The sequence below is a fragment of the Leptonychotes weddellii genome, chromosome 4 (assembly GCF_054177405.1).
Source record: "Leptonychotes weddellii isolate Sample4059 chromosome 4, ASM5417740v2, whole genome shotgun sequence".
NCBI classification, from domain to species: Eukaryota; Metazoa; Chordata; class Mammalia; order Carnivora; family Phocidae; genus Leptonychotes; species Leptonychotes weddellii.
In genome coordinates, this window is record NC_138372.1 from 170,066,213 (window position 1) to 170,075,781 (window position 9,569).

At 57.8% G+C, this 9,569-nt stretch overlaps 1 long non-coding RNA gene across 2 annotated transcripts in view; it reads left to right on the forward strand.

The window, feature by feature from the left end:
* The window catches only part of LOC145721010 (uncharacterized), an 11,668-nt gene extending 4,774 nt beyond the window's left edge, over positions 1-6,894 (forward strand). The window contains exons 1-3 of one of the 2 annotated variants that reach the window (XR_014144479.1): positions 2,863-4,200; positions 4,641-5,461; positions 5,953-6,894. This is a non-coding gene — a long non-coding RNA (uncharacterized LOC145721010). Of the gene's footprint in view, positions 1-2,862; positions 4,201-4,640 lie in introns of those variants that run through there. The other variant, XR_014144478.1, reaches the window with a different exon arrangement.
* The last annotated feature ends 2,675 nt before the right edge of the window (positions 6,895-9,569 follow it).

Sequence of the window (9,569 nt, forward strand, 5' to 3'; positions counted from 1 at the left end):
ATTTCATTTTCCCAGTATTCATTGCTATTAGAAATGTAATGGATTTTTATATTCTTTGATCTCACTTAATTCACTCATTAGCTCTAGTTTTTATTTGAAGAGATCATAGGATTTTCCTAGAAACACAGGTCATCCTTGGATAATAACAGTTTTACTTCTTTCTCTGTCATCTTGAGGGCTGGATTTTTCTTACTTTCTTGTACTGGCTCGGACCTTCAATAGAAGCTGAGGGGAAGCTATGAGGCTGCAAAGGGCAGCCTTCCTTATTCTGGATCTGAGAGGGACGGTGTTCAGTATTTGTTAAACATGATGGTAGCTGCAGGTTTGTCCGCTTGAGGAGGCTCTCTTGTGTTCCTTGTTTGCTGAGAGTTTTTATCAGAATCGGATGCTGAATTTTAACAAATGCCTTTTCTGCATCTGTTGAGGTAATCGTGTGGTTTGGGTTTTCTTGTTCATTCTGTGTTTTTAAGGTGGGGAGGGGCAGAGGGAGAGAGAGAATCTTAAGCAGGCTCAGTGCGGAGCCCGATGCCAGGCTTGATCTCACGACCCTGAGATCATGACCCGAACCAAAATCAAGAGTCTGACACTTAACCGACTGAGCCCCCCAGGCACCGCTCCTTCATCCTGTTAATGTGGTGGATTATGTTGCTTCCTTTTCAAGTGACTTAGGAAAAGTTGGGGAAGACATTTGATTACAGGTGATGCCTTGCTCCTGAAAACATAAAGAAAATCTCCAATTGAAGAACATATTCAGGAAAACATTTAACACCCACTGAGTGTCAAAAGGAAAACGGAATGAACGTTTGTCAGAACTTTCAGATGGAGGAGGGTGGGACAAGTGAAGCAGATGTGAGTAGAGAGAGCGCTGAACGCATGAATGTCGCTGGATGAAGGCGTCGTTCCAGGAGGTGGTCGTGTCCTCCTCTGGTGCCCTCCAGCGCTGGAGTCACTAACTCCGGCAAACCAAGGTCAAACCTACATTGCGTTCTTGGGGTCAACTCCATTTGATCATGACACAGAGTTCTTTGTATAAGTTGCTGTGTCGGGCTTCCTGATGTTTTGTTAAGAATATGTGTGTCTGGGGCTCCTGGGGGCGCAGACAGGCCTCCGACTTTTGATTTCGCCTCAGGTCATGATCTCAGGGCCATGGGTTTGAGCCCTGCTCAGGCTCCGTGCTCAGCGGGGAGTCTACTTGACCTTCTCTCCCTCTGACCCTCCCCCCAACCCTGCTCGTGCTCTCTCTCTCTCTCTCTCTCAAATAAATAAATCTTTAAAAAAATAGTATCTGTGCTTATGAGAGAGATTGGCCCGCGATTTTCTTGTCCTTTCGTGTTGTTATCAGGTTTTGGCATCCCGGCTTTGCTGGCCTTCAGGAGGCCGGCTGGACGGTATTTGCCCGTCCTCTGCTCTCTTAGAGGCTTCGGAGGCCGGTGCTGCTCTTTCTTAAGGGTTTGGTAGAGTTCACCCGGGAGTCAGCGGGGGCTGCTACTTTCTCCGGGGGAAGTCTGTTTCTTTCTCTTTTCTTATTTTCATAATGTGCTTTGAAGGGAATTTATCCATTGCACCCAGTGGCTGAACTTGGTGGACCTTTCCTCCGCATGGTTCTTTATGATTCCGTTGGTGTGTGTGGGATCTGGAGTGAGGCCTCGTTCTTTCATCTCTGGTACGGGGAACTAGGCACCTTCCGCCAGCTGGTTTGTCCCTTCTTGGGGTGTCTTGGGGACTGGCCTCCCCTGTATCTCGGGGCTCCTGCTTTGCCTGGGAAAGACACAGGAGCCCCCGGCGGCAGGAGGGACGTGGCGACTCTGAGGAGGGCAGTTCTGAACAGAGCTGGGGGCAGAAGCTGGGGCTGAGCAGACCCTGGCTGCACAGTGTAGGGGAGGTTGCGGCTTAGTCCCCCAACCCGGTGAAGAATAGCGAGGCTCTATAGGAAGAGTAATGAGGAAGGAGGGGCTGCACCGTCGTGGTTCTGGGGAAGGCTGCGTCGTGTCCTTATCTGTGGGGAAGTGCGTGAGGACATCTCCGCGGGCAGTGCCATGGGTGTGGGCTGTCCTGGTGCCGTGTCCTGGGGAGGAACCCAGGCTGCCTCAGTGGCTTTTAGCCCCAAATCATCCAGGCACATGGTTGCAGCATAGCTGCTGGCTTTCAGCCCTCAGTGGCTGGTCTCAGCCATCATTTAGTGTCCGACTATGGCTTTCTGGAATGTCTGAGTCCTTGCGTATGGGAGGTAAAACTCAGTAGCGCCCAGCTTTCCCGTTTTTTTACAGTGATGCCGGCCCCTCCCCACCCTCAAATTCACCTTCCATTCTGGAGCAGACCCTGCAAAAGCACTCGTGTAATGGGTTTGTCCCGACTCCCCCTTGGTCCACTGAGCAGGTGCAGCTCTGGGGTCAGGAGGGGCCTCTGGACTGCAGCCTCGCTCACTTTCATCGTCTCCCCAGATCAGCTGCTTCTCTGCACCTGCCTTTCCCCAGAGGGCCCCCCCCACACCATCTCCCCATCGATGTGCCCCAGGTGAGCCCCCAGCGCCCAGCCCCTCCATGGGGAGGGGCTCCTGATGGTGGCTTAGGAGATCAGCAGCTGCCTGCTCACTGGTTCTCATTTATGGAGTTGGGGGAATGTGATCCGTTTACATTAAGACCATGGTAGGTGGGGGCGTCCCGACTCTTGATTTCAGCTCAGGTCATGATCTCAGGGTCCTGGGATCAAGCCCTGCATCAGTCTCCGTGCTCAGCATGGAATCTGCTTGAGGATTTCTCTCTCTCTCTCTGCCCCTCCCCCTGTTCGCTCGCTCTCTGTAAAATAAGTAAGTAAATCTTTTTTTTTTTTTAAGATTTATTTATTTATTTGACAGAGAGAGAGATAGCCAGAGAGGGAACACAAGCAGGGGGAGTGGGAGAGGGAGAAGCAGGCTTCCCGCCGAGCAGGGAGCCCGATGTGGGGCTCGATCCCAGGACTCTGGGATCATGACCTGAGCCGAAGGCAGACACTTAACGACCGAGCCACCCAGGCACCCCTAAGTAAGTAAATCTTAAAAAAAAAAAAAAAAAAAAAAAAAAGACCGTGGTAAGTGTCCTAGCGAACGGCCCTCCTAGGCGCTAGGTTGGCAAGAGTGGCCATAACTCAGTCCCACAGGTATGTTTTATGTGTTTTTCTCCCACTCTGGGGATTAGAAGTCCCACATCAGGTCCCTGCCTTGTTGGGCTCTGGTGGGAACCCACTTCCGGGCTCATCGACAGCCACCTGGGGGAGAGGAAGTGAGGGAGTAAGCTCTGGGGTGTCTCCTCGTACAAGGACACTAATCCTATGGGATCAGGGCCCCACCTTCCAATACAGCCATCCTGGGGCTCAGGGATCCACATATGAATTTGCGGGGACCCAAACAGTCCATAACAGGTGCCTTCCCTGGCACCTAAGCTGCAGGCCTCTTGAGGGTTTTCCTCCTTGGAGACCATCCCCCTTCTTTTCTTCCAGCCTGAACATGTGAGTTTTAGCGTCTTCATTTCCCACTGTCCTGCAGCCTCACGAATGGCCACGTCTGATGTCCTGCTCCTGGTGGGGAGCTGTCTGTATTGCGGGACCCAGTGACCTTCGAGGAGGTGTCCACACAGTTCCCAGGGGAGCAGTGGCAGTGTCTGGACCCTGGCCAGCAGGCCCTCTCCTGGGACATGTTGCTGGACAATTTCGGGAGCTCGGCTGCGCTGGGGAAGGGCTGTGCCATTGGCCTCCAGAGCCTGTCGGGTGCCTGACTGGCCCTGGGGCCTCGAGGCTAGGCTAAGGGGCTGGAAACACAAGTTCTTGTCTGTGTGCCATAAAGGGGCCATCCTGGCTGACTCTAGCCAAGGGCATTTCTCCATGCTCCTCTGGAAGCAGCCCCATCTTCCTCCTTTGAGTTGCTGGAAACATCTGGGGCCTTTCTCACCAACAGGTCATGTGTGGAGAGCCCATCTTGCTTGACTTGCTGCCCCAATTCTCTTCTCCATTTCTAGCATTTCTGCTTTGGGGTGACTTCTCTTGAGGAACCCCCACGGGCTGGCCTGAGCCCTGGCACCCTCATTCTCTCTGTACCTTTTCTCCCCTTTGAGAAGGATTCTGTGGCCCCAGACCAGACCTCGCCTCTCCTGGAACAGAGAGATGAGCCGTGGATTGAGGAGCGTGAGGGACCCGAGTTTCGGGAACCCCAGAGGAGTTGCTGCCCAGGTGAGCCCTCTGGGGGAGCCTGACACACCGCATCCCCTGATGGTGTTTTCCTCTCCCACTGGAACGGGGTGGGGGGGAGCTGCTTTGTAATCTGGACTGTAGGACCCACGGGGCGCAGAGGCAGGCCACGTTCCTGCACCGAGCGCTTCTCTGGGGAGCACCAAGCACGTGGGGCCGTGTGAGGCGGGACAGGCGGCAGGTGCAGCGCAGAGTCCGGGTGGGGTCTGTGGGGCCCGCGCTGTCCTGTGGAGACTCCAGGCGTAGGTACTCGCAGGACGAGGCCAGGAGGCTGACACGCCTGCTGCAGGGTCTCCACGTGTGGCCTCGGCAGGTGCTTTATTCCATGTGCCCGTTTGCTCTTTGGTAAAATTGAGGTGGTGATGGTGCCTCCCTCCGTTAGGTGAGGTGGTGGCCGCACGCCGGGTTGGTTTTGCTTTCAGATCCTTTCACAAGTGCGATGAAACGGACGTGTGAGGCGAGCCGGGGAGATACCAGACGGCGAGGGTCCCCGGGCGGAGAGGGTGTCGGGCACCTGGTCGGAAGGACGCTTACGGCCTGGACGGCGAGTGGCCCAGAACCCCCCGGGGCTGCGTGGCCTCCGGTCTCCTGTGCCAGCCGCCGGGCAGGGCCTTGCTGCTGGGACGCCCCAGCCGACTGCGCTGTCTGGGGGCCCGCCTGCCGCTGCCCTCGAGCTCACCGAGTATCAGGGAACGGCGGGGGACGCCACACTTTATTTTCACTTTTCTGCCATTTATAGTTTGCTCCTTTGTCCCTCCTGAGCCACTTGCTTGGAGTGAGTCCCTCGTTCTGACCTGAGCTGATGGGACAGACTTTCTTCTGGGAGCTTCTCTTCTGTTTGCTGGCCGCTCTGCCTGCCCCCAGCTCTGCGGTATCTGTGCCCCTTCACCGAGGAGACACTGTCATCGGCCAGCGTCAACTCCCGTGGAAAGCCGAGGAGCTGGCTTTGGGAAGAGCTTTGCTCTGAACCGGTGGCCGTGCGGTTTCCTGGCATGGCGGACGGACGGCGCAGGGAGTGCGGGCTGTGCTGCGGGCACCGGCCGGCCTCAGAGCCTCGGGGACGGCCCGCTGAGGGGCAGACGTTTATCTGCAACACGGTCCACACTCGGCTTCTTGCTCACCAGGCGGTTCCCACGGGAGCCACGTCCCTCACAGGCTTTGGATGGGGCCAGGCCTCTGGTGGCTCTCCAACCTTCCGCGGCACCAGGGAAAGCACACGAGTGAGAAGCCCTTCAGCTGCAAGGTGCGTGGACAGGCTTCGGCCAGCACCGCGCGGTCCACCCTGAACGCAGGCCGGACCCCTGGCGGCTGTGGGAAAGCCTTCGGGCAGAGGCAGAACCTCCCCCAGCATCAGCTGGGGTGCAGCGGGGAGTGGCCCTGCAGGGGCGCCCAGTGTGGCCGGGCCTTCCAGTGACCCAAGGGCAGCAGCATCAGCACACACCGCTCCTGACCCGGAGGCCCTGTGAGTGTGGCCACTGCAGGGAGGCTTCCCGCCCGGGCTTCTCGCGGCAGCAGAGAGGAGGGGTCCCAAGGCCCCATGTGTCCCGTCCCTGACCAGGCACTGCGGTTGCCCCTGACAGCCTGGAGGGAGGAAGCCCGCCAGGTCCCCGAGTGGCAGGAAAACCCGGCAGCCCCCCGGCCCCCTGAGCGGCCTCACCGGAGGAGGCGGGCTGTGGCCCTGGCGCCCCTGCCCACCCCTTCCTGCCCCTGTCTCTCCACCACGCTCCCCATTAGGTCTGCCCCGTGTCCGGCCCGTGGCCCCCAGAAGCGGGGGCCCTCCTGTGGCCGGGACCTTTGTCGTTTGCGAGCACTTCAGAGGATCGGAAAGTCGCCTTCGTTAGCCGGAACTCACGACCAGAGTTGTGCTCCGCAAATCCTCTGCCTGCGGACAAATCATCCCGTGCGGTGCAGGCCCGGGGCCAGCGTGTCCCCAGGGCTGTGGGCTCCCTGTTCTGACTCAACCTCTCCAACCACCGATAGGGCATCTTGCCTTTGTTTGCTTACAGTCATGAACACAGGCAGTTGGGACCGTGTGTGTCCCAGTGTCATGTGGCCAGACACCAGCGGATGGCCAGACAGGCCTGCGTGGGGTCTGCACCGTCCTTGTGCTTCACCCCCAGCCCTGTGCTGTCAGGAGCACAGCTGAGCTCATGCTCGGCTCAGAGTCTGCTTGAGACCCTCTCCCACTGCCCCCACCCTGCCCACAGGCTCGCTCACAAGCTTGAGGGCTCCCACAAGGCTAGACGGCACACTGGATTAAGTATTAACTAAGATTAAGTAAATCTTAAATAAATAAATAAAATTCTAATAAAAAGAAGGAAGATGGGGATGCCTGGGTGTCTTAGCTGTTGAGCGTCTGCCTTCGGCTCAGGTCATGATCCCAGGGTCCTGAGATCGAGCCCCGCATCGGGCTCCTGGCTCAGTGGAGAGTCTGTTTCTCCCTCTACTCTTCCCTCCCCTGCTTGTGCTCTCTCTCTCTCTAATAAATGAAATCTTAAAAAAAGAAAAAAAAAGGAAATGCAATTGATGGGGGCACCTGGGTGGCTCAGTCGTTAAGCGTCTGCCTTCGGCTCAGGTCATGATCCCAGGGTCCCGGGATTGAGCCCCACATCAGGCTCCCTGCTCGGCGGGAAGCCTGCTTCTCCCTCTCCCACTCCCCCTGCTTGTGTCCCCTCTCTTGCTGTGTCTCTCTCTGTCAAATAAATAAATAAATAAAAATCTTACAAAAAAAGAAAGACAAAATGATATTGGCAGAATGAGTTGTTGAAGCTAGTGTTTGAAATTTTTTCTCTTTTTTCTGATTTTACTGGATATGTGTATTTGAAGTTCGTTAGTATGTACCGAAGATGGTTGAGAACAGCCGCTAGGTCTTTAAGTTACGAGCTCCGTCATTCTGCTCAGCCCACCGTAACAGAACACCGCAGGCTGGGCGGCCTACGAAACAGATGGCTTTCTCACAGCTCTGGGGGCTGGACGTCTGAGACCAGCGTGCCAGCAGGGTCGGGTCCTGGCGAGGACCCACGTCCTGGACTGCAGACGGCCCCCTTCTCGCTGTGTTCTCACCTGGTGGGGGGAGCTCTGGTGTCTGATCTTATCAGGGCACAAACCCCATCGTGGGGGCCCCACCCTCATGACCTCATCTGAACCTAATCACCTCCCAAAGGCCCCACCGCCAAATACATCGCATTGGGGCTTCAACATAGGAATTGCGGGGGACACAACTCGGTTCACGGCAGGAGCTTCTCTGGGTCAGTCCCAGCCCACAGACCAGCTGGAGAAGGGCGTTGCTCCTGCAGGCAGGCCGGGCGTGGCTCCCAAGGCCCCCAGAATAAATGGAAATCTGCCCAGCGGAGGATTTGAGTGTCTTTTATCTCTAGAATCCAAACGTTTCCAGCAGCATTTGTATTTTCGCCGGGTTCCGAGCAGTCGGGCGGGGAAGCGGCTGGTTTGTTCCCGCCCATGTGCGGAGCTGTGAGGCCTTCAAAGGGCATTTGAGTGCAGGCGCTAGTGGCCTGTTTCAGATCCGTGGCAAGAAGTGCGGAGGATAACGCTCAGAAAGCTCAAGCTCCGTCCTGCAGAAACCAGCTGGCCACGTGTCCGGGTCGCCTGTTTCTGGCTTTTCATCTTTCACTTCATGATGCGACTGTGTGGGATTAAAGAGGAACAGCACAGAATTGAGCAACTCTTGCGTCTGATGACACTTACTGACAGGTCCGAGGGGGCCGCGCCGGCGCCCAGTGGCGGTGGAACGGGGGTGCGCCAGCCCCCCGCGCCCGCTGGCTAGGCCGCGGCGGTGGGCCGAGTCCCACCTGAAGTTGTCTGTGCTCAGCTTTGTGGGCGCGTGACGGGTGAGGGGCCCCCGAGTGGCAGGAGGCGGCTGCTCCTGGGTGGGGATCACCGAGGGCGCCGCGCAAGGGCGCCGCGCAAGGGCACCGCGAGGTCTGCGTCTCCGCGCTCGCGCTCGCTGAAGCCGGTGTGGAGATGGAGAGACGGGTGGAAATGCAGGACACGCTAGGGCTCCCGCAAGGCTAGACGGCACACTGGACGCGCTCCCTCTTCCCGGTTCCCGAGGCCTCCCCGGCCCCTCCCCCGTTTCCCCGGAGAGTCCTTAGTTCCAGGACCTCGGCTGCGCCACTTGGTAAGGAGACTCGACCGCCAGCACCAGTGACGCTGGCGCGAGGACAGGACGAACGTGGCTGGCAGCTCCGACCAGATTCCTGTGGCTACCGCCCACGTCCTGCCTTTTCCTGGAAGACCCCCCAGCCACGTACCCCGGGCGGGTCTGCGGTTCCGAAGGCGTCGGCCTGCTGCAGCCTCCTTTGCCTGTTCCTCTTTACCCACAAGCTGTGCTCCTGGCGTATTTCGGCTCCGGAGCGCGGAGGTGTTTTCGAGAACATCCCCACGTCCCCGGGGGGAGGAGTGACCCGTGAGAGGAAGGATCAGCCTTCTCAGGGCAGGCGAGCCCGGCCAGCAGCGCCCCGCCCCCCCATCGTGCTGCCTCCTTTATCTGCATTTATCTGGGGCAGAGGACGCAAGTCCCCTTTGCGCCAGGATGGGTCTGCCGCTGGGGACTGACGGGGAGTCCTGCCTGTGACCTGGCCTTCCACCCCTCTCCCCAGGCGACACGCAGAGCTCCCTGCGGCTTGGCCTGGGCCCCCTGTGCCACGTGGAGCTCACTCCTCACTCCTCCCGCTGCCTGCCGTCCTGTCTTTGGCCTTCTCGGTAGCCCCGACCTCCCATTTGGGTCCTAGAAAGCCCGGGAGGCGCACTGTTGCCACCTCATCCCTGTCCTTTGTGACCCTCGGAAGTCCCGTCACCGGGAGGCCCTGTGGTCTGACTGTCGGCCGAGAAGCTGCGGACTCTCACCCCAGGGGAGGGGCGCCGAGGTTCTGGTTCCCCTGACCAATCACTCAGGCGACTTTTGTCTCGAAAAGGGAGCCAAGTGCACGTTGTTTTAGTGAAATCTGTTCCACGTTACAGTTCAACATAAGCCTCACTGAATTCAGTATCTCTCTGTGGGAAACAGAGCAGGACGTCAGAGACCCTGTCCTGGGGCCCCACCCCCAGGGATATTCTGTTACTGCTGCCGTGTGTCCCCGAGTGCTTGTCGCGTGCCTCGTAAGTAAGCATGTGATTTTGGTTTGTTTGCCTCACGCTAGTGGAACCCCCATGTCCTTCCACACGCGTTTGGCTAGTCTGGCGTGGACCCTCCTTGTCCCCATCCTTGCAACAGCGTCATGGGCTTCCGTAATACGGGTCCTGCCGAAGGACACTTCTGTGCCGACCCTGCGGCCCTGTGTGTGCACGTGGGTCAGGTCAGTTTCCTGGGGCGTCTGTGACAAACTACCACA